The sequence below is a fragment of the Channa argus genome, chromosome 13, assembly GCF_033026475.1.
Source record: "Channa argus isolate prfri chromosome 13, Channa argus male v1.0, whole genome shotgun sequence".
Classification (NCBI taxonomy): domain Eukaryota; kingdom Metazoa; phylum Chordata; class Actinopteri; order Anabantiformes; family Channidae; genus Channa; species Channa argus.
Genome location: NC_090209.1, coordinates 18232684 through 18246637, shown reverse-complemented (window position 1 = coordinate 18246637; position 13954 = coordinate 18232684). Strand labels below are relative to the sequence as shown.

General features: G+C 39.0%; 1 protein-coding gene across 2 annotated transcripts in view; it reads left to right on the top strand.

Annotated features, from left to right (window-relative positions):
* The window catches only part of sema3b (sema domain, immunoglobulin domain (Ig), short basic domain, secreted, (semaphorin) 3B), a 66458-nt gene that overhangs the window by 28039 nt on the left and 24465 nt on the right, over positions 1-13954 (top strand). The window contains exon 1 of one of the 2 annotated variants that reach the window (XM_067527293.1): positions 8522-9222. The exons of the other annotated variant lie outside the window; for it this stretch is intronic. The gene's annotated coding sequence lies outside the window, so the exon portion shown is untranslated. Of the gene's footprint in view, positions 1-8521; positions 9223-13954 lie in introns of those variants that run through there. 2 annotated transcript variants of the gene reach the window in all.

Below are 13954 nucleotides of genomic sequence, written 5' to 3'. Positions count from 1 at the left end.
GCTAGTAATTTAAAATGATTAATTTTTCCCAACTTAAGGGCAAACAGAATACCAGGAGAGATGTGCTGATTGCAAGGTCAAATTCTAAAATTATTTAATAAAGGCAGAAATATTTTTGCCTTAAGCTCTTACTTACTTACTGTACTGACTGACTTTTTTTCTTTAACAGTTTAGGATTTCATTGAAAACTATAAAGAAAACCAATTGAGTAATTTATTGAATAGAAAAGTAAAATCAAATAACACATTTTAATATAATTTGGTTCATAAACCTTACTTACATACAGTATGTTACACATTGCTACAAGTAGAATCACCCGTGTGTGTGTGTGTGTGTGTGTGTGTGTGTGTGTGTGTGTGTGTATGTGTTTAATCCGCAATGGTGCTGAGAGCAGCCTGTCTAGTTGGATCAGTGCCCATCAGGGATCATTTCTTCTGATCTGTTCACTGCCATCATGTCTTAATGAGATAGCATAGCAGCACTGCAGTGTGTTTGTGTGTGTGTGTGTGTGTGTGTGTGTGTGTGTGTGTGTGTGTGTGTGTGTGTGTGTGTGTCTGTCTTCCAAGGGTAAAATGGACATGTGAAAGACCCATGTGCCTTATCGGTCTACTTTTCAGCACAAAAACAAACTATCAAAAACAAATCAAATGTGTGGATTTTGAGAGTTTGTTTTAAAATCATAACATATAAAAATGTCTGCCAGTTAGTACATTTTGCATCCATTTAACATGCTTCACATCCATTAATCTAACTCATCCACTCATTCTGGTTTATCCAATAAAACAAAACAACGAAACATCTAAAACGGTGGAACTTACAAAAAATACACAAAACTAGTGTGTACATTCTTGTATAGGTTTAGGGGTCATCACTGTTCTAGGGAACCCACTACGCTTGATAAATTGAAATGTTATTTCAGTAGCCTAGTAGGTTATTTTACATTGTGTTAGACTTGCTACTAAATTCAAATTATTAAGGGAATAAGGTAAAATGTTTTGCTTTAATATAACCAAGAATTTAGGGGATTTAGTGACATGCATGTGTTGGACTTCAAGCTATCTGTTTGTGTGGGCTGAAGTTTAAAGCGTTTTAGTAGGTGATTTCCCAGGTATTGTCTTTCATCCATCCTCACTGTGATCTGTACTGAATTCTGTCAAAAATAGAAGCAGTTAAACAGCACAAGTTTGATTAAAGGGAAGCTCAGAATTACAGGACCCGCTGCAGTACGTACATCTGGCTAGAAACCAGTCTGTGCCTGCATATTAACACATCTAACATCTTGTCTGTACTCAATTTGATAAAGATAGAGATAGATTTGTCTGACTATTAGATGCTTCAGACAAACCAATGAAACGTATGATCAATACTGCGATTGTCAAAGTTAAACACTGATAAAACAGTGGGACAATTAGCTGGAAGGTGGGTGAATTTAGATGGATGAAAAGGTGAGTTTTTGTCAAGTCACGTTTTAAATTTATTATTTTTTTTAAACCAGTGGATTGTCCAGCTTGCAGGCCTTTATTAATTGGTGATCACCCAACTAGATTTAATAGCGGTGGGAACTAGTGCAGCAATGTGCATTCCACTTCAAAATACAGTTTTTTGAAAATGTGTGCATAAAGGTGCACTCAGTGACCTGGTCTTGTGTGTGTGTGAAAATCTGTCACTAAAGCCATGCTTGTATTTGATGGTGGTCTTATCCACCCGATGACCCTTGGAACCAGATGGTGTGTGACTGCCATAACCCCCGTCTCACTCCCAGTCCTCCATCCTTTCAGTTGGGTGTGATCACATCAAAGTAAAATAGTGAGGATTACAGGTTTCTGTGCCCCAAGGGTCCCCAAGCAAGACCTCTCCTGCTAGCTACAACTGTAACACACATTCTCTCTCTTTTCTGTTCCTTCCACTGTCCTCTCTGGCCCCTGTAATCCCATTGGTGTCTGGGGGTCAGGGGACCATGTTATGGATGACTTGTTCGGACACATCCTGTATAGTAGTTTGTGTCATTCTCCCTTTCACATTTCTTTTTTTAACTTACTCTTTTTGATTTTATTTCTACATGTGCGGATAAAGCTACATGTTAAAGTCACACAAACTGTATTTCACTAGAAAAATATTGCATAAATGTGTGTGTTTGTTTTCAGTTGCTGATACACATTATTGCTAAATCATACAGTTACCACACACAGACACACACACACAAAGATTCTAGAGTAGTATAGTATTACAGCTAGAATAGTTGCAATGATGGTTCAAACACTAGCCCACTACTGGCATTTGTTTTATGCTGGGTCAGAATTTAACACCCACAGAATTGTCACAACATACGTTGAAAGAGAATGGTCCTTAGTCGTCTCAGTGGTATTTCATGCTGCTAATTTTACAAGTATGGCAACTACAGTAGGCATCTGTTGAGCAAATGTTTATAATGAAACACTTGTAATGTTGGCAGGTGACACACCCCCACACTAATTTTACAGTTCTACTTTGCGTGCTATAAATACATTCCATTTGAATATATTGTTCTTCCATTGAAGAATCTGTCTGACACCATTGGTCCTGCAGGATTGTCAGATCATTCCTCATCAGGGTGTAGCATCATGTTATGTGCCTTTGTGCATTGATATTCATCTGGGTTAGTGTATCCAGCTCAATTGAAAGAAGTGTTTAGGAAATCACAGTAGAGTCAAACATAAGTAATCACAACTAAATAAGACACAAGCATGGATGTTTGCATCAGTTTAACTTGACTCTAACAAAGCCGGTCTGGCCCAGAAAGTGGGGCATCAGCAGTTCATAAATATTTTTTTATATAACCACAGTAGAATTACCATTTGAACTGTATTTTTCTTGTGGATTCTCTTCCAAAACTAACCATTTGCTTCCACAGGACTTATGTTAATAGGTGCAGTTCTTAAAGTCGATAAAAATGTCATTAATTTCATTGAAGCGTGACCTTCCAACACTAAGGCACTTGTATTTTCCTTTTGGTTTAAGGTTGCCTTCAAAAATGATTAATTGCTACATAAAACAGTATAATATGCTCTAGTTGGAATACCTACTGTATTTCTAATTACATGAAAGACCTACTGTGTTGTTCTGGCTCTTTGTGCAAAAAGCCTGAATGTGTATCCCTTTTTTGTGCCATACTGTAAGTAGAAGGTATCCAGGCTTCTTAGCAGTTGACACTGTGCAGTTAAACTTCAGTTAGTGTTACTGTAGCTGCTAAATAGATAACAGTTTTCCTGGAAAACAATGTTTGTAAATCCTCTGGAATATGTAAGCACCATAGAAGTGTTTTTATGGAATGGAAGGGAAACAGCTGTGGATTTATTTAATGTAGAAGGGCAATGTGAGTTGTTTGTGCATTGTGCGTTATATATATATACACACACACACTACACTCACTGGTCACTTTAATAGGTACGCCTCTACAATCTAATGCAATCCATTACAACAGCTCTGCCATGAATTCTACTTTTACTATGTTATCATTTCTCAGTTTTTAAGTTGAAACTGTCAGAAAAGTGATAATTCTATTCAGTTTATTGTTGAGGTCATATTCAACAATGGAACCATCTCTTAATAAAATGTACTCCAGTGCAACTCCATTAAATAACACGGGAATCAGTGTGCATCTATAATCTTTATTATCATTGGTTAATCATCTTATGAGACCAGTGGTCTTTAGGGCCATTTCAATCATACATCTTTACAAATATATGTAGCTAACCGACAATTTTCTCAAATCAGTTAAGAGACACTAAAGCTATAGGGATACTAGTTAAGAGAATATAAAGACTTCATCACAGGTAAAAGATGACGTGGAACTGATATTGAATTGCTCAAACAGTCTTAGTAATTTCCGTAATCAGCGGTGTCATCTGAGCATTCCTTCTGATCTGATTACACAACATAAAACACAAATCAGAAACAGAATTACAATCTCTTTAAGAAACCAGTGAGCTTTGACCATGGGAATGAACCTAACTCGATTAAAACACTTAATGACAAGCGACTTCATGGTAAGGACTAGTTATTCTGTGTCTGCATTGTTACAGTGAAAATAAAGCTGATATTTCTGAGGATAATGTGCAAAATTAAGCCAAAGTCCAAAACTTTTCAAAATCCACAGTTCGGACTGACACTCCCCTCTTCACTAATAACAAACACAGTAAAACTAATAAAAACAAGCCTTGAATTCAGGCCAAATTCAAGGGTTTCATTTATATAACAGTTCACCATTGTAAGCATTGTTATTGGAAGAGCTATAAAATTAATACAAGGTTTCTGCTCTTTTAATTTGATTTCTATTCTTGTTTCCTATTTTTGTTTTCCACATTTTCAGTTTTTGGAATGCCTGACTTGAATAATACAGTAAGACCGCAGGGGGGGGATTCCAGTGTGGGAGACATCAGCCTGATTGAGGTCGCACCACAATCCAAAAATCATTTCGGTTCATTGACTTGCAATAAAACAAAGATTCACTAAGATGCTATTAGGAAACTGAGCCCCCATGTGCTTCAATAGCACAGAGGCTCCGGCTAAGACAAAAGCCTTTGTTAGGATCACAGCACCCACTCTGCCACTTGTAGAGATGTCAGACTGGTTTATGACAGACAAGTCAGTAGGGGGTGGTCAGTGGGCTGAAAACATACACCACAAGCACACACACGTTTTAATTATTCACACGCTCATGTGCATCAATTTTTAGAAAAATCAGAAGGAAAGTGTGTATCTTGAATAAAAAGACTGGAAAACTTGGGGACAACACATACACACACACAAAACATAACACAAACAATGAACACCCTACAGTGAGACCCATGACCTCTCTGTATGTGGACCTTATCCAATATGTGAGCATGTGTGAAGCAGGGTTGCCAAGCGCAGTGCCACACCTTCCCGTGGAATGAAGATTAAAGGAGTAGAACAACTGGGGAAAGACGGACACACACACACACACACACACACACACACACACACACACACACACACACACACACACACACACACACACACACACACCCACCCAGCATGACTGTGATACTGACTAAGATGTATACCTCTGTGTGATGTGGTTGAACCACATTTTGTACAAATGAGGCATGCTAGAAATTGGAGTACAGAAATGGCTTCTTCCTAACTCTTGTAGTCAGTAAAGGAATAATGTGGGTGGCTGACACTCAGCGCTCAAACCATCTATCCACACACACTAATGTTACAGAAGGAAATCACCTTTTAGTTAAACTAGTGTTTTAAACATGTGCATACTGTATCAGTGGACAGTAGAGGGATGGAACATGCTGCAGGGGTTGTTCATGCTTTGATACTTTTTCCCCCATGAACACTTGAAATACAGCCGACTGTACTGAAACTAACCGCAGCAAATGTTCTATGAAAACAAACCAAAAAAAAAATAAAAAAATCATCATACTTGAAACTGTTTTGGCTTACCAGATACCACTTATGTGTGGTTAAAAAAAGCTGCCAAATGATAAGGTCTTTCCAACAAGTTTTAAATTACTGTTGAGTGAATAATCCTTTCTCTGCTTTTTATACTCATTTGTGTTCAGTAGCTGCACACAAATACTTGACCCATGCTTCAACTCAAATATGTCATCTAAATACATTCATATACTCTATGCTAAAGATTTTGCTACATGCTAAGGAAAGCCATTAGTCTGTCAAGCCTCAAGCCTCATTTCTCTGACCTGAGGTGGTCACATATTGTTCCAGCAGTGATCTTGGTTCACTGTCATGTGTTCACATCAACACTGTGTGGGACTGTTTCACTAATGTCTTTGTGGCATTCAGTGTCTAACGGTAGAATTAGTTTGGAGGCATGTCAGGCTGTACAGTGAATGCCTGGTGAATCACTGCATGATGATGCTTAGCATTAGTCAACTTTCCATCTAAATGCCGTCATTATTAAAATAATATGTTGGCTAGTTTATTCGGAATCACACTGATTCATTCCATATTCCAGATGGTTGTCTTGAAGACACGGGTCATGGCAGCAGTCACATTGTTGCAATTAAGTCCGAACACCAGAGAAACGCCGAGCTGACATCAAAGAACTGGTAGCAACAAAGAGTGACTGTTGTATTGTCTCACATAACCTTCATCTTGGCAAAGAATTGGCACCATAACACATTGCATACATCACAATCAATGGCAAACTAGTAGATGCATTCTGTTACTGCTTCGAGAGGAAATAAGTCTCTATACCAACATGTGGCACTTGTCTGTATTCAACATTTAAAAAATGGGAAAGCGAGAGCCCTAGGACTGACGATAAACCAATTGAAAGCTGTATTTGCTTAATATTTAGGCAACATTCTTGCTTGCCACAAAAGTTTTCACTTTTACTCCAGATGGCTATATCATTGTGAAAATATACTACGGAAAGTTCATGTGAGATGAAGATGATGAGAAGAGCTGTCCTTATTAGCCCTCCTAACTTTGCTGTTTGCCTACTTTCATTAGTTACATTTTGTTTTTCGTGCAATGATTCATAGGCTGAAGGGTTCAGAGTGGGCTCTCACCAATGGGTACTGTCAATTCATCCACCTAGTGCTAACACTACAGTACACATAGGTACAGGGGGGTAAACACTCACTGATGGTGCAACATTGGTTGACAGTTCATCATCAAGCCTAATGTAACAATAAGTTTCTGACAGATTTTTGATGCAAGCCGTCTTTAATTGGCAAAACCATGGAATACAGGGTTGTCGTCAGTAGATTTGCAGTATCTCAAGTGTGACTTGTGACCACCGCTTTGAACAGAGAACACTGCATTTCTCTCATATCAATACAAAGAAATCACAGTGCATAGGGGTCCTAAAAACTGACCCATATAAAAGTAGCACTTCTCTTTAGCATCTGTATGTGAGATTTATTCTGGGTTAAAGTCACTGAAAAAAATTCGTAGGTACCAACACTGATACAGTAGCACATACATACAATCAGTATAACTACATGGTACAACCCCAATTCCCAAAAAGTTGGGACGATGTCTAAAAGGTAAATATAATCGAATGTAATTATTTGCAAATCTCATCATCCCATATTTTATTCACAATAGAACATAATCAGCGTATCAGATGTTGAAACTGAAAGAGTTTTAAAATTTCATGGAAAATATTAGCTCATTTTGAATTTGATTGCAGCAACACATCTCCAAAAAGCTGAAACAGGGGGATGTTTAGCATTGTGTAGCATCCGCTCTTCTTTTAACAACTGCCAGTGAAGAGACCAGTTGGTGGAGTTTTAGGAGAGGTATGTTGTCCCATTCTTGTCTGAACTGCTCAAATTTGATAAAATAAAAGTGACACATTTTTTGTTTTATGATTTACCAAATCTTCCTATTGGTAAAAGTTCTGGACTGCGGCCAGGCCAGTTCAGCACCCGGACTCTTCTCCTACGAGGCCATGCTGTTGTGCTGGATGCAGTATGTGGTTTAGCATTGTCTTGCTGAAATATACAAGGCCTTCCCTGAAAGAGACATTGTCTGGATATGTTGCTCTAAAGCCTCTAGGTACTTCTCAGCATTGATGGTGTCTTTCTAGATGTGTAAGCTGCCCGCGCTATATGCACTAATGCATCCCCATAATTTCAGAGATGCAGGCTTTAGAACTGTCCGCTGATAACAAGCTGGACGGTACTTCTCCAATTTAGTCTGCAGGACAGGGCGTCCATGGTTTCAAAAAGGAATTTCAAATTTTGATTAACCTCACCCTAGAACAGTTTAAGGATTGTGTTTACATAGGGTTTCTTCTCTGCATTAAACAGCTTTAACTTACATTTGTGGATTGCACAGCAAACTTTGTTAATTGTGTTCCTGAGCCCATGCAGTGGTGTCCAGTAGAGTATCATGCCTGTTTTTAATGCAGTGCCATCTGGGGCCCGAAGATCATCTCATCCAATTTTCACCTTTGGCTTTGTCCCTTGTGCACAGAGATTCCTCCTGATTCACTGAATTTTTTGATGATATTATATACTATAGATGGTGGGATGTTCAAAGTCTTCGCAATTTTACTTTGAGGAATATTTTACTGAAATTGTACCACAATTTTTTGGCGCAGTTTGGTGAACCGATGCCCACCTTTACATTTGACCCAGTGATGTAACTGACCAGTTGGCAATTAACCTAATTAGTTATCAAATGCTCCTCCATTTGTTTTTGATTTGCTGCAAATACTTTCCCAACCATTTTTAAGTTGTGTTGCTGCCATTAAATTCAAAAGGAGCTAATATTTTCCATGAAATACGAAAAATGTCTCAGTTTCTCAGTTCTCTGATTTGTTGTTTGGTTTTATTGTGAAAAAAAAACGGGTCAATTAGATTTGCAAATCATTGAATTCTGTTTTATTTACATTTTCACATCTTCCCAACCTTTGGAATTGGGGCTGTACATGCCCCTGCCCCGCTCCTCTCCCACCTTTCCCTCCCATCTTCAAGCCCTCCCTCTCTCCCTCCTTCTCTCTTTCCCTTCTTGAATTAAGTCCTTTATTCCTGCCTGCTCTCCCTCTGAGCACTCCTACTCTGCTCAGCTCCTGTGAAAACTCATCTCGTGTGTGTGTGTTAAGTAGAGTTTTATGTGTGTACACAGGGTTGTGTGTTTTTCTAAGTGGAGCTAGAGTGTAGCCGTTCATCAGCAGAGCTGGCTGCAGACGGGAGCAGTCAGATCTCACTGCGCTGCTTTTTAACTTACACCCCGGCTGCCTTTTGGACTCACTGGACTTTTCGCACCAAAATGGGACTTTACCCGTGCTCAATTTCTGTCCCCTAGGCACCATTCCTGTCAGTGGAGTTACTGAAGATTTCTATTTTTCCAGGAATTTACATGCCTTAAACTTGACTTTATTCATCCATCTACTTTATGGTCTGTCAAAGTTTCAAACATAGAATCAGTTGTTTGCAAGATGAACTTTTCTGTATATTCAAAAACACTCCAGACTGAGAATGAGGGTGTTTCAAGCACAAAAGAGCTCAGTGACTGTGTGTAAGTGTGTACTCAGCACTTTCTATACTGTGAGTTCTTAATCATGAGGGCTACTCTTGGATGATCATCTATGAAACAGCAAAAAGCAGCACTGTAACTATGGAAACCATCAGTCATGTCAGAAGCATGTTGGGCTCAGGTGGATGGTCCTCCTAACCTGGAAGGGTCTGAACTGGTTTTTGGAATTTGGTTCCCCTGGACACGGATGGACAGGTGAGTTCATTTTTAACGGCGTCCAGTCAGAGAATTTAGGGTCACTGCTTACATCCATTTTTATCATTCTACGCTATAATCAAATTAATTGTTGTGCACAAGTCTCATTTCTGATGATATCGTACAATCAGCAGTCACAAATCTAAAACATTAAATCACAAAGTAACCTTAGGTTCCATAAAGTACTAAAATATTAACTGCAACTAATTCTTTAAGTACATGTCTTGTGAAACAGCCTGTTTCTGAGCCATTATAAACCCAAATAGTTTTCCACAAGTCATGCTGGTGACATGTGGTACTTTGTCCTTAGAGGACTGCCTTAAAATGGGCTTTGTAGTTTAATTTAGGGGAGTAGAGTAAGTTGTCTTCCCTGAGAGTTGTTTGGAAGAGCTCCAGTCAGAGGCAGCTCCTGACCTACTGCTGCTTCTAGGTTCAATATAGCCAAATAGCTGGCTACCGGCTACCAGCAGGCTGCCCTCCCTTTAGTGGTTCCTTTAGTGTCTCTATTTTCAGAGCCAGCTGTATAGACCGTGCAAGGCAGTTCTCCAGCAGCATTTTGACATACTGCTTCCTTATAATATATCACATTACCCACAGTAATGTTAGTCTAGTTATGACTCTTCACTCCCGGCTATGCAGGCATGGTTTTATATCAAACATCATGAGGAAGACATGTAAAAGCTCAAACTTGACAGAATCAACTATTTACTTACAATATCTGTAAAAAATGATTCCATTCAATCTAAATAGCAGAAACAATAAAAACAAACTAATGTAGCCACGATGAACAAATGCTAGCCACAGGTTTGCAGTCTGGGAAAATTTCCAGTCATGAATCTGGGCCAGATGGCTTGGTACCAGTGACCAGTAAAGCGCTGTAGCCTCCCCGGCTCCTTCATTCACTCGATGTCTTTCAGAACAACCAGGCTCTCTGTCCCGGATCATCTCACTTTCTCACTTTGATTTTTCTGCTTAAATCCTGTAAAGACTGGTAGACTCTTTTGGCTTACAGGTGCTTTTCTGTGTGCGCGCTTGTGTGTGTGTGTGTGTGTGTGTGTGTGTGTGTGTGTGTGTGTGTGTGTGTGTGTGTGTGTGTGTGTGTGTGTGTGTGTGTGTGTGTGTGTGTAACCTTTATATACTCCTGCATCTAGCTTTGTCCCAAGACACTGAAAACAGGACTAGGCTGTATTACAAACTGGATAAAGAGTCCACTTTTAAATTCTTTTCTAAACCTTTGTATGACAGATTTCTGCTTTTCTGTTCCTTGTTTTAACCTTAATTTTTACTCTTCACTCCTTTCAGTATGAGTTTATGGGTCATTTATATAATTCCTTACTGCATTTATTTCCTTTTCCAGTTTTCAGAGGAAATGAGGCACTGTTCCCTCCCTAACAAAATGCTTCAGATCATTAACATCATCACAGAAGATAAACTTTGACACTTTTTGTTGCAGCTACTGCTCCCTCTAGAAATAGTTGTGAAAAGTCCAGAGTGTGTTGACATGCAGCCACGTGCCCTTCTTCACCTGCTCTCTCTCTCTCTTGCTTCCCTTTGCAAATTTAAGACTTTCTACTTATATTTGTGACATGCAGCCACGTGCCCTTCTTCACCTGCTCGCCCTCTCTCTCTCTCTCTCTCTCTCTCTCTCTCTAAATCTAAGACTTTCTACTTGCATTTGTTATGTTTGTTCTGCAAATGAAGCCTGTCAGACCTGCCAGGCAAGCAGTTTTTATACAAGCTGAATCTAAATGCAGACAGATTTTTGTTAAAAGCTATAGTTAGAATCTAGAGAGTCTGCAACTTTTTATGTGCCTGCTGTATTTGTAATATAACACACTACTGGTGTTTGCACACCTATATCCAGCTTCTGGATGTTTTCAATAATTGTTCTCTTATAGGAGTTAGTTTAACCACCATGATAAAAATAATACGCACACATACACCCTGTCATTTTCTTCCTGTATTACAAGCAATTTTTTATATTAAGCATTTCAAATGTGAGGAGGAATGACTTAACCAAGACAAAACTAGTTTTTGATGAGAAACTTGGTCCACAAACTAGATTTTCAGTGATTAACAGCTGATGGTCAACTTTAACAGCTGACTAAAAGCTACAGGCCGCAGTGTCAGCTTGTTGTAGTTTGTGCTAAACCTTTTACCTTCCTCTTGCTCCACTTTCTCACCCTACTAAACAGCCCAGTGCAAAAGCCACCAGTAACATGCTGTTTCAGTCATTTTGCTCTATAAAGCACTGATTCCCTCCCTCCTCCTCACTCACTGCCTCATTTTTCCTCCTCATCCATCCATCCATCCATCCATCCATCCATCCATCCCGCCCTCCTTTCATTTATCCGTCGCAGGGGGGCTTAGACTTGTTGGTCACAGGCCAGGGAAAGTCTTTTTCTCCCTGCAGGCAAAACAATCGGCTCCTTTCTTTCAGTCACCTATCGCCCTGCTCCTTTTCTTCTCCAGGCTTCCCTCCCTCCATTTTTCAGTGGCACTGTATCCGTGCAAGCAAGTCGCATATTTTAGTGTAATATCTCCTATTCTCTTTTTTCTATCACAACCTCTTGCCTAGCCTCTCTTTTTTCTTTTTAACTTTAATTTTCTTTTCCTTTTTCATTCGTCTTTGCTCACATACACAATTCCTGATTCTGATTTTTTCCCCATCTCATACTACTTTGCCAAAACATTCCACAGGTTTCAGTATTTCTCTTCCCTTTGTTTGGATTTTACCTGCTGTCTCACATATTCACTCTCTTGATACCTTCTCTTCGTTACCATCTCACTTTCTTTTGTGGCTACCTTCCACATTTTCTTTTATTCATCCTTGTTTCCTCATCATCTCCCTTTTCTCCCCTCTTTTCTCTAGTGTCTCCATCAGTTGTCTACCTTATATTAACCCCCAACCCCCTTTAGCTATTTAACCTGGTGATAGTGCAGGGTAAACCGCTGGTATTAATTCATTCATTATTGCATGCTGAACTGTGGAATTGCACTCTAACCTTAAACTGAAAGCTTGTGTCACCCCAGAGGTGGGCTGCTGTGTCTGCCCATCTCCATTTAGGCTGTTTTTTGACATGACATCTTGCTCCCACCTTAAAGATTCTCTCTGTCTTTAATTTTAATCCAGTCCCTCTTGGCATGCTGCTACTCTGTGTCTATTGAAGCTGAACTGAACGCAAGTGTCAGTGGGCCCCAGTGGCTTTTTTTATTAAGATGCATTATGGAGCATGCAAGGGGTTTCTGTACGTGTGTGTGTGTTGACCAGAGGCAGGCAGGAGTTTGTAGATGAGTGTGTGTGTGTGTGTGTGTGTATATATATATCTATATCTATATATATCTATATATATCTATATCTATCTATCTATCTATCTATCTATCTATCTATCTATCTATCTATATATATAGATATACATCTATATCTATCTATCTATCTATCTATCTATATATATAGATATACATCTATATCTATCTATCTATCTATATATCTCTATCTATCTCTCTATCTATATATCTCTATATATCTCTATATATCTCTATCTCTATCTATCTATCTATCTATCTAAATAATGTGTCTGTTTAGTGTTCTGGGATGAGATGAGGATGTGCGATGAACAATAACGATCGTTTATCCTGGCAGAATTAGGAGGCACACAGACACACAGCTTAGGAGACTCAGTTAAAAAACAAAAGTGGTCTTACATCAGCCAACAGGAGTGTCAGGGCATCACTGTTGTTTCTGTAACTCCCATGGACTGTGACGCAAGTATTTGTTTCTGTTTGTGTTAAGGAGCTGCAGCTGATCAGAGCTCTGACGTCCTTCCTTTCGAAATACTGAAGCGTTGCAGTAAAATCCAAAACCTTGGGAACACAAAGTCATCTCTCTTTCTGCTTCACACACATGAAAGTCATAACATTTATTAATACAGAACTTTTTGTCCCTAAAATCAAATTCTTGACAGAGAAATGGTATGTTTTGTGCTACATATATGAACTTAGACTTGGGCTTCAAATAAGTACAACATGACTTTGTGCACTAGTGAAATAGTGAAATGTGGCAGTCAAAGGCTGGCTGTGTGTTGTTCAAAGCTTGTCTGTGTGCATTGCTCCATTGTGTGTATCTGTCCATGTGTTTTTACATACTAAAGGGTATGTTGGAGTTTATGTTCCTGCTCAGCTTTGTGCTGTCTGCTATGGCCTGGGAGGCATGAGCTTATGAGCTCTCTCCTGTCTCCACACTTCAATAGCTCTATTATTCATAAAACTCTGTGCCAACATCCTGGATAGGTCTGTACGACCAGCATTTGGGTGTAAGTTCCTATGTGTGCTTAACAGTATGGATATGTATCATTTAAAGTAATTACTGGAATTCTAAGCTACACCTGCTTTCAGCAACTAAAATGTAGAAATTATGAGCAAAATAATTAATGTAAAGCTTGCTAAAACAAGTAAAATTACCAAATAAGGTATATTATTATTTTACTGTCTTTTTCAAAGATTACATGAAAACCACACTTAATCACATCATCTTCACTTACTACAAAGAACACAATGTTTGTCAAAGTGCACATTTAGTGCTCATCAGTCTACAACCTGGGTTAGTTCATTCATTGATGTTGTCCAAAAACTAAAAATGATAATTCAGAGCATTGTTTTTTTTTCCCAACTGTGGGTTTAAAAATGAAGAAGTAAGTCATCCAGTCTGGCTGAAGTGAACCCAAAGACCCAT